At 43.1% G+C, this 10,582-nt stretch overlaps 1 protein-coding gene across 1 annotated transcript in view; it reads left to right on the forward strand.

Moving 5' to 3' along the window:
• The first annotated feature begins 3,047 nt into the window (after nucleotides 1-3,047).
• Nucleotides 3,048-10,582, forward strand: part of LOC125284986 (regulating synaptic membrane exocytosis protein 3-like) — a 69,519-nt gene continuing 61,984 nt past the window's right edge. Inside the window, 1 exon segment of the mRNA XM_048229168.1 lies at nucleotides 3,048-3,344. The gene's annotated coding sequence lies outside the window, so the exon portion shown is untranslated.

Raw genomic sequence — 10,582 nt, forward strand, 5'->3', positions numbered from 1 at the left:
TTTGTGTTATTTTTGTTTGATTTTCATTTCAAAAGAGTGGCGCACACTTTACAAATGTGTATGGAGCAGACTTAGGCTCTTCTGGGTTTGTTACTGGCTTGCTGCTGTTCTGCGCAGGTGTTTGATGATGGCTGTAATTGTGGTAGCTGGTGTGTGGATGGCTGTATGAACAGCATATTAACATGTCTTGCCAACACTTCAGTCCCGAGCAACACTTTCTGTGGGTTTACAGTGGTAGCCTTTGTAAATGGAACAAAAGACCCTGTGGATGAATTGATTGCACTGTGTGTACAGTAACATTCCTTAGGGCAAGAGTGTCATTGATCTGATGTGATTGATGTCTGTGTGTGTGTGTGGTGTCATGTGTGGTCTACAGAACATAACACTTTTATTTAGTCCCTCTGTTTCAGGAAAAAAGACACAGGCTGAAAATAATGACACTCTGACGTTTATTATATTAGCTGACTCAAGATTGAGGAAGCGACCCAGTCCTGCCCATTCTCCAAACGCGCACATTATCTTGATGAAAGATTGGAGTCTTTAGAGAGATGAACATGGTCTGTGTCTCCATTTCCATATCCATATCACTCCATTTAGCTCGTACTGTAGTTGGTCATTTGGCAGCTATTTCATTTATTTCAAATAGCCTTACAGTGCCATGCAAAACAAATACAAATCAATTACTCTAGCTCTATGACAAGTCCGAGCCATGGCACGGCACTTGTTGTACTATGCTCCACCAATCAAAGCGCATAAAGCCCCATGTTGTTACACTTATGAATCATCTATCTTCAGGATGCGTTATCCACTGAGTCACTCATCAGTAGTTGGAGCTGATTAGGGAGCTTAGTGAATTGATAAGTAAGTAATAGTGTTGTCGTAGTACCAAAATTAGTCATAGGAGCAATGCAATAGACCCAGACAAAAGAATGTGGATCTTAAAATTCTCTGTTTTTAATTGATAAGAAGCATGTTTATTATTATTGTTATCTTTTTTAAAACATTGATTAAAACACAATTCTTAAAGAACCATTTTTAATTTCAGGGTATCACAATATGTTTCTAGTATGGATGAATGCAACACTAGTAAGTAAATTAGTATGGATGGTGCAACACTAAGTAAGTTAGTGGATGTTAGTATGGATGACTGACTGTGCAACACTAGTAAGTAAGTAAGTTAGTAAGTTATTATGGGCCTACCAGTTAGCACTTCCGACCTGTAACCGGAGGGTTGCCGGTTCGAACCCCGACCAGTAGGCACGGCTTAAGTGTCCTTGAGCAAGGCACCTAACCCCTCACTGCTCTCCGAGCACCGCTGTTGATGCAGGCAGCCCACTGCACTGGGATTAGTGTGTGCTTCACCTCACTGTGTGTACACTGTGTGCTGTGTGTGTTTCACTAATTCACGGATTGGGATAAATGCAGAGACCAAATTTCCCTCACAGGATCAAAAGAGTATATATACTTATACTTATACTATGTAGGACTGTGCAACACTAGTAAGTTAGTGGATGTTAGTATGGATGACTGTGCAACACTAGTAAGTAGGTACTACCGTAGTAGGGAGGACTGTGCAACACTAAGTAAGTTAGTGGATGTTGCACTGCTGCTGATGTTGAGGTTTTTGCTCAGATATTTAACTCAGACTGGAGCTGCTTCTCTGGACCCCAGAGTAGTTGAAGGGAGTGGACTAGTTACACAACATTGCCTTTAAGCTGCCTGGCTGGACTGATAAAAGAGAATAGTTATGGCCGCAACCAGCTTCACTTACTAACGGCTTCAGAGAACTCTACATGTGGGTCCTTTCATGTTGATATGTTGTTGTTTTTATTCATGTTAGCATTTGCAAATGTGTTTTCTGTTTTAAGAGCAACCGTTCACTTCTGGTGCATACAATATTTATGCACTTTGAATGTGCCATCCTTTAGCACTGTGAAACTTTTTATATATTTTCAAAGACTGTCACAGATGTTTTAAAAGGGTATTAATACATGTTAAAATAACTATGGAATCCATGATACAGCAATGCTAAAGCCAAGATACAAGAATGGATCTTTCCCAAACTCAAGGTTTCTTCCAGCTGTTTGAATAAAGCTGCCTTCAAGATGAATTCACAGCTCACAGCCTGAATAACGCCGAATTCAAGATGAGATCACAGCCACATCCTTTATAGCCACATTGATGTGTCCAGATTTCCATTCATTTAGCAGATGTATATCGGGCACCTGAGAGCTTACAGTATAGCCTACCACCTACAGTTCCTCTTTTATTTATTTCATATTTTAACAGTAATCTGTGTGCTCCCACCCAGGCTATTAACCTGACGACCTTGGTGTTATTGGCATGTTACTCAACCATGTTTTCAACCAGTTATGCCAGAGGAACATCTTGAGTGGTGCACTGTCCTGAGCTACAGATTCATGTAATATGCTCATGGGCTTAACGGACCAAAGAGAGGCTTAGGTCCCCACTGCTCTGACTTGGCACACACACACACACACACAGGCAAACACTCTAACAGCAAGCATGTGTCTGTCACAGAGGAGGATCAGCAGCCACAACACTCACAGTAGCCAGCAAACACAAACAGCTTTCACTGGCTGGCTCAACGGGGGCTTAGGTTTCCTTGCTAGATGCTTGCCAGGGCAGTGAGGTTCATTTCACAGGTGACATTTCTATACTGTAATTGTGCTTAGTTACAGATGTTTGCTGAACACATACAAATCTCTGGCTCAGTGTATTTATTTACAGTGATTTGGAAATACAATTGTTTCCTTACTGTCCTCAATTGTTGCTTGCCAATAGACAATAGCAGGCAAACTCATAAGAACTCATACCCCAGCACAAACACCATAATACCTTGGCGGATGCTCCATCCAAACAATTTGTTTGAATTGGTAGTGTCACCAAGGAGTCCATCGGAAGTCTGTGCCTATCCATGCCTGTTGATGGGGTTTAAGTTAATTAAGATTCCTAATCACCGCATCTTATTATCCCGCTTGCTGCTTGCCCCTGGGGAGTAAGTGGGTCAGGTGAGTAACCATGGAGATGAGTTAGCGAGGGAAAGAGGATGAGGCAGCGTTGGTCTTGGTGCGCTGTAGGCTACAGTGAAAACGCGCCGCTGCTGTTGTGGTATCAGTCAGTAGTGCTTCATCGCTCTCGAACGCAGCCTCGCCGCCCGTAGTGGATTCAGCCCGTCGAGTCGGAGTCGGAATCAGGCATCCAAGAACCAGCAAGCGAAATCACAACGATGCCATTCTCCACGAGACAAAAGACACAACATATTATTTGATAACTTCTAACAATTCCGTGCTTCAGCCGCAGCCACCGATTGCTGTCAACCAGTAAGTGCATCCAGTCGTTTACAGTTCCATATAGTGAGTCTAATGCTAACGAAATTAATTCGTCCCTCGACTACTCACGTTCACGAAAGAACGGGTAAAACCGACGGACCGGATAATTACAGTGACTGTATTTTCCATATTGTTGTTAGCCTATAGCCTATATGTTCTTGAACAGATGAATCTGAATCATCCAAATATTTTGTTTGCGGTGAATTAATTAAAATATTTCAGCTCCCTACGAGCTCCTCCGGTAGCCAACAAGACATTGATATTATGATTCCAAGCACCGTCTTTAGTTGTAGGCTAGTCTCAGATAGATGTGCATTAGCATTTAAATTGCTTACATTTTCAATTTCATTTTCGTCTATTCTCAATGTCCGTTTGATACATGAACACCGACATATAGGTTATTGTGCTGAGTATTTCATACTTACCACACGCTTTGGGTGCTGAATCCTATGCTGCGCTGTATCATAATGTGTTTCATTCATTAATTGTGCAGTTAAGTGGAAGAGACATTTAACCCATTTTCGTACTTACTGAGCTGTGTTTTATATTGATGACTGACAAGACAATTGGCCAGATGTAACCAAGAAGTCGCTTCGTCAACCAGGAAATTATTTGCGTAAAAGAGCGAGTGTCTAGGTACCTTCTGGAGGCCACATTTCAGGTGCGAAGACTTGAATTTTACTCCCATTTCCTCAGTCTAGAGTCCAATTATTGCATTTATTTCGCCAAATGAAACATACATGCATGCTTGGTCAATGTAGGCTATGCGGTAACTTATACTAGGCAGCAGACGCATGGCCAATATGTGGTGATTTAGATTTTTTAAAGATTTTCCACGTGGAATACTTTAAAACAAATTAGTGACTAAAGTAGGATTGCATTAGTACCGAAATGTACGTCTTTCACATTATATAGAACGCTATTATTTGTAGTCGGACAAGACCAAGCGATTGATATACCTGAATTAAAATATACTGTTATTTGTTTTTACATTATAGTGGCTATCTGTTTCCCAGTGCGCATACGCAAATGAACTATTTTGAGTTTATCTCCCTTAAGTTTAACATTAGCTGACCCCTGACTATATGAGAATATGTCTGAGGAAGGGCAGTGTGTCCCGAGACATCACATGTGGTGAATAAAAAGATACAATTATTGGAGCTCTAGTGTGCGGACTTTTTTGTCATTTTTATTTCCCCTGACTATATGTGACCACGCCACGGAGAGTAAAGAGACAATCACACCTTTTCACCTTAAAAACCTCCCATCGATCTGTAAGGTGACAGGTTGTGAAAGAGACTTTTTTGTCAGTCTCAGAAAAGAGTTACGGAAAGATCTCATGCCTTGCGCAAGTACGCACCAGTGGAGAGAGGAACGGTTTTCTGTGTACAGTGCACCGTCACAGTCAAAGACACAAAGCCCACTGACTGTCAGAGCCGTTCAAAGGGCACACAAAACCAGATGTTTGGAAAGACCATAGTAAAACATAGAAATAGCCCCGCTGCGGAATAAGCGCATATAGAGATCAGATAGATTCTCAACATGGAAAAGTAAAGCCAACTGTTAGTCTGTTCCTCTCCGTCGCAGATAAACTGGGCAGCGCTCCTACCTCGCCTGGCAAACGTTCAGTCACCAGAGCCCATGCGCATATGTTAACGCAGGATTTATCACCCGGACACATATGGGCCCTCGTGCGGCACAAAAACACTCACAAACGGAGCCTCTCATCACGGCGTTAAAACGTGATCTGAAATGTAGTTTATAAACAGAACGTGGCATTTACAGAGATTAATAAAAAAAACAACAACAACGAAATTGAAGATGTGCATTGTTTGTCACACATTTTTCCTCCATTGCCCTGTCCCGGCTTTTAAGTGCATGTAGTGCAGAGGCGCATGCATGCAGAAGCTGAGTGGTGTGCTGGTCTGTTGAAATATTCAGAAGGGTCCAACTAGGGTAGCTGGGAGAGAGAGAGAGAGAGAACTCTGACAAATGAACTCACTGGCTGACCTGAGAAAGGCCACTGCGCTTGTTGGCGATGCCCATGTGGGAGCAAACCCTGGATGGAGCTGTTTGTTGTTCTGGGTCAGTAAGCGGGCTCCTGCGTGGTGATGTTTTATAGGACCCAGACCAGGCAGGGACTGCTGCATGGAGCACAGGCCAACATTTGTTGGTGTATCCTGGTGGACCATGGGTGGTACTGATACTGGTTTGGCCATTCCCTTTTGACAACACGGACCCTAATGAAATTACCGTAAGCACAAACAGTCGCAAACATGCAATGCCCTGTGTGTGGAAACTAAATCGATCGTGTGGCTGTGGGTGCACTGGACAGACCCACCCATGTCTGTGGTCATGATCTGGCTGGTGGAATTCGCCAACTTTGCATTTTGTCCATTTAGTTCACGCAGGGCCTCATATGGTTGCCCCATGGATGTGATTGGTCAGCTTGGATTGTGGTGCCAGCTCAGGGCATCGCATGTCATTACTGTTTCTCCCAGATCAGACCTTCATCGCCTTGCCAGTCAGGGTGAGTTTTCAGAATAAACAAAAGTAACACCAGGAAGCAGTAACCAGGGACGCACTGGTATCAGGCCAGCATCGGTATCGGCTAGGGATGTAAAGGTACATGTATTCGTACCGAATTATTTAGGTACAAGTCGTTAGGTTCAACATTGGTATCGGCCAAAATAGGCGTTGTTGATTGATATTGCCTTTCAGCGAATTTATAGATAGACAGTTATAGATGGTAGCGGCTGATGTTTATCTGTTGTGTCATATCATTCTGCACTAAGTAAATGTGTTATGTACAGACAGGCAGAGATGGTGCTATGAAGGCCTGAAAGACTCAAACATGGTTATGTTTTTAATTAGTATTTTTGTGTGCTCTCTATTAAAAGCTATACTTACTTAACAACAAAATATGAAGTAAGAAAAATGTAAAGTCTGTTAAAGTATTGTGGTATTAATGATTAATGTGAGGTCATCCAGGCCTATTCCAAACACATTTCCTGCTAATAGCCCCCGTGCCCACTCCCACCCTCCCTTTGCTCTGGTCTTTGATCTCTGTGTGGTCCTTACAAATGTGCTCACGCACACACACACACACACACACACACACACACACACACACACACACACACACACATACACATGCACGTGCACACAGACACAGACACTCAAACTCCCACACACACACACACACATGCACGTGCACACAGACACACACACACACACACATGCACGTGCACACACACACACACACACACACACACACACACACACAGACACTCAAACTCCCACACAAACACACACATGCATGTGCACACAGACACACACACACATGCACGTGCACACAGACACAGACACACAAACTCCCCCACACACACATGCACCCTCCTCCCCAACGAGCAAGGTCTATGGAGGTGGAGCAGCAGCCTTTCAAAGTCTGGCCTTGAATCACCACTGCCTCCCTAAGTGTTCGCAATCATAATGCAGAGATGCGGGCGCCGCTCTTTTGAAATGAAAATCAAACGAAAATAACACAAAAGTAGATAGTTATCATAGTAATCAGTTTGGGTTTCATGGAAACAGGGAGGGAGGGATGGCTCGGTCACTCTGTGTGTGTGTGTGTGTGTGTGTGTGTGTGTCTGTGTCTGTGTGTGTGTGTGTGTGTGTGTGTGTGTCTCGCTGTGTTTATGCACGTCATTTGAATCAGGGAGTAGGTCGGGTCTGGAGGACTCACGGGACAACAATGGCCCATGTGTGGCGGTCGGCGAGTTCAATCACGACGACTCGTGTCCAAACACGAACTATCACCACCGTGGTCTGCACATGAGGAAGGCGAGGAGCCACTCTCCAACACGGTTATCTTCTCACCAAGCACACTGGAACCTTCCGTCCTTGTGCTTTTATAAACACTGTGAGACGTGGGAGGTTTGCATGTATTTGTGTAGATAGCCTGTCAACCATCGGATAGCCATTGGATGAGCCCTGAACCTGGCTGATGGACGGTCAGTCAGTCCCAACTGGGAGGAGGTGAGGTCTGTCATGATTAGTCACTGCTCAAGAAAGCAGGACAGCAGTCAGAACAGAGCCCTGTGTCATCATTCACTGTTTCGCCAACCCAGATCTTTCTCTCTCCCTCTCTCTTTCTCTCTCTACATCTGTCTCTCCATCTCTCTCCCCATCTCTCTCTCCAATCTCTCTCAATCTCTCTTTTGCTCTCTCTCCATCTCACTCTTTTTTCTCTCAGTTTACAGTTTTTCTCGATTGCTTTTACCTGCTTAAGTAAACTGGAACCCACTTGGTCTTCATGACTACTTTCTTTGCACAGCAGAAGTCATCTCTTGCGAATGTGTTCACATATTTTCATTGGGTTCAAACATTTCTTACACCCTTTTGCAAAACAGTTAACACAGGTGTCATTCAAAAGCCCCAAACTCTATTGGTTTTCCCATGCTAAACAAAAGGAAAACCTTTTCACAGGTGGTATAGATTCCTTGCATAAGTCTGAATCTCTGATACACCTGTGTGAAACTTCTTTTGCACAATTCTTCAATCAGCAATCATTCATTATACATAAGAGATGTCTGTTCTGTGTTGCTATTTGCAAGTATGGATCTACTGCACATTTAGACAAAGTACTGTATTGCCTATTTGGTGGAGAAAACAGTACAAAAGGTGTTTACTGTAGGTCTATTTCAGGGAAAAATTACAAGTTGTAGTTCAATGAAATGTATCTTGCTAGGTGTTTACTATTGTCTTACATGTCAATGACAGTTACATCTTGGGAGGAATGAATAAATAATTTTTTATTCAGTACTTTTTGATACCAGAAAAATGAGAAAGTAATGGAACAGACATAGCAAAAATGCTCATTTTGAGAACTAGATTTTGCATGTTGTTGTCAAGCGTGTAATGATTGATTAAAGAGTGTTTTTGAATTGGCAACAAGTTGTAGTGTTTGAAGGCAAGATTTGCTTTTGCTGCATGTTTTAAGTGTTTTGAGAGAGTAACAGCCTTTTGCAAGCACTGCTTTTGTTCAGACACGGGTGTTAACTGTTTTGAGAACGTGATGTCAGAGTTGACACAGGTATCAAAACGATCGAGAAAAACTGTAATTCAGTTCAAGTGAGCGTTATTGACATGTCAATATTTCTTGCATTGCCCTCTCATTAAAAACAGTTTTAACACAGAGAATACATTCTGATGCTACATTTACATGTAGACGGCTATTTTCATAAACAGACATTTCACCCTCTCCGTTTTCAAAAATAACATTGTGCACACCTGTCAGTTTTCAGAAAGGTTTTCCTTTACACTAACCCGGGTATATGCCTTCAAGAGCATGCCAAACCTGTATGTGGCAGTGTAACGAGAAGCTCAAGCCCAGGTTAGCCAATCAAAATCCCGAAAATATCAAAATATCATAAACAGCAACGAATCACTTCCTCTTTATCTTTTGAACTGACTAAAAATCTCTGCCACATCCGTCACATAAATCTCCGTTTGTACCTCTTTAGACGCAAATGAACAAACAGAGTTTTCCCAAAAAAATGATCAGCCCGGAGTTTTTAAAAACTCTGTTTGCGGGGTGTGAGTGTGTGTGTGTGTGTGTTGTCCTGTGGTTCTGTTCTGCGTTTATTTATGGCTTTGGGAGATTGAGCGCTGCTTGCAGTCATACCTCATCTTCATCATTCAACAGTTACAGCAACATGAGAAAAGTCACTGACCAAAGCACTGAAACAAACGTGCTGTGAAATTATCATGAAAACATCCTGTGAGAATATGGATTCTGTCATTTGCTAATGTGTTGCACAAGTGCATGATGGGATAGGGAGAATGTTTACAGAAGTTCATGCATCTAGGAGGAAATATGCTCAAATATTTAGATGCAGTTGTTAAACTCTTCTGACTCAAGGCACACATGTGTGACCTTTGTGGGGGAATAAAAACATTTAGTCGATGATACACCTTTCTGTTAGCCTGACGAGCCAGACCCACATTAAAATGTAGGGTCTGGGCACTCACCGTTCGCAGTGCTCAGTCCGAGGGGCGGGATAATCAGTTGTCTTTCAAATTCCCTCTGCACACAATAGGACAGCGGCAGTGCTATGAGTCCCATGCGTTTCCCACCAGCGGAGCTAGTTGTCTAGTTCAAACGTTTGCCAACTTAATAAAAGCTTAACTCGTGTCACACTGTTCGCCAACAGCAACATCCATCTTATTTGTTTTCAAGTAGCAGGGAATTCAAGCCAAACCGTTGCAACTCTGCCATCAATCATTATGTTAAGCCCACCTAACGACTCTATACACGATTTCATTGGCCTGATTGAGTTTCGATTTCTGGAGCTCACAAGCCAACGGAGAGTTGCTAGACTAGCCCTGTTGCTGCCGCTAGGGGCGCGTCTAGATTTCTAGTCTACCTTTCTGTATTCCACTGGCCTCTCAATGGTATTCAATTAGTGTCAGGATCTCTAGGGCATTAGCTAGCTTGCCAAAAAGTATGTTTCTCATAGGCTTGTTTCAGTCTCACAGAACTATGGCCAGTCATTGTGTGGTCTTGGATACTTTGTTTTTTAGGCAGCTTGGATGATTGAATTACAAGGATACAAGGAAGTTTATTGTCACATGCATATAGTTACTGGAAGTAAGAAATGCAGTGAAATTATGTCTGGTGTCAGCCTATTTGTGCATTAATGGGGGTAAAAAGTGCAGTAGAAGAGGGGTTTAGTAGATTAAGTGGCAAGGGCTGCATAAAAAAGGTGGGGGAGGATTGGCATTGGGTGGGGTGCACCAACAAGGAGCACCCAAGAGCTAGAGCAACAGGGGCAAGGAAATACTCCCTTACCAAGGAAGAAACCTTGGGCAGATCCACGGCTCAAGGGGCTAACCCAACTGCCAGGGGTCTTGGTGTGTGTGTTGGGGGGATGACAGGGGAGATGGGATAGTGTGCTGTGTATGTGGGGAGAGGGCAGAATTCATATTTTACTGCCAAAACTGAGCACAAAGATCCATTGAGGGCTAGCCATACAGTACTTCTTTAAAAAGCACTACGATGTTGTTGTTGTTGTTGTTATTGGGGAAAGTACTTGTGGCTGCATGGTGTTGCTGCAGGTGATTATCACCCTTGGAGGACATCCAGGTGAAGTGGCTTTCATAGTGATGAGCCTGAGGCTGTGACCAATAGCATGTCACTCCACGATGCACCAATTAAATGCCCCATA

The sequence above is a fragment of the Alosa alosa genome, chromosome 20 (assembly GCF_017589495.1).
Source record: "Alosa alosa isolate M-15738 ecotype Scorff River chromosome 20, AALO_Geno_1.1, whole genome shotgun sequence".
Lineage (NCBI taxonomy): Eukaryota > Metazoa > Chordata > Actinopteri > Clupeiformes > Clupeidae > Alosa > Alosa alosa.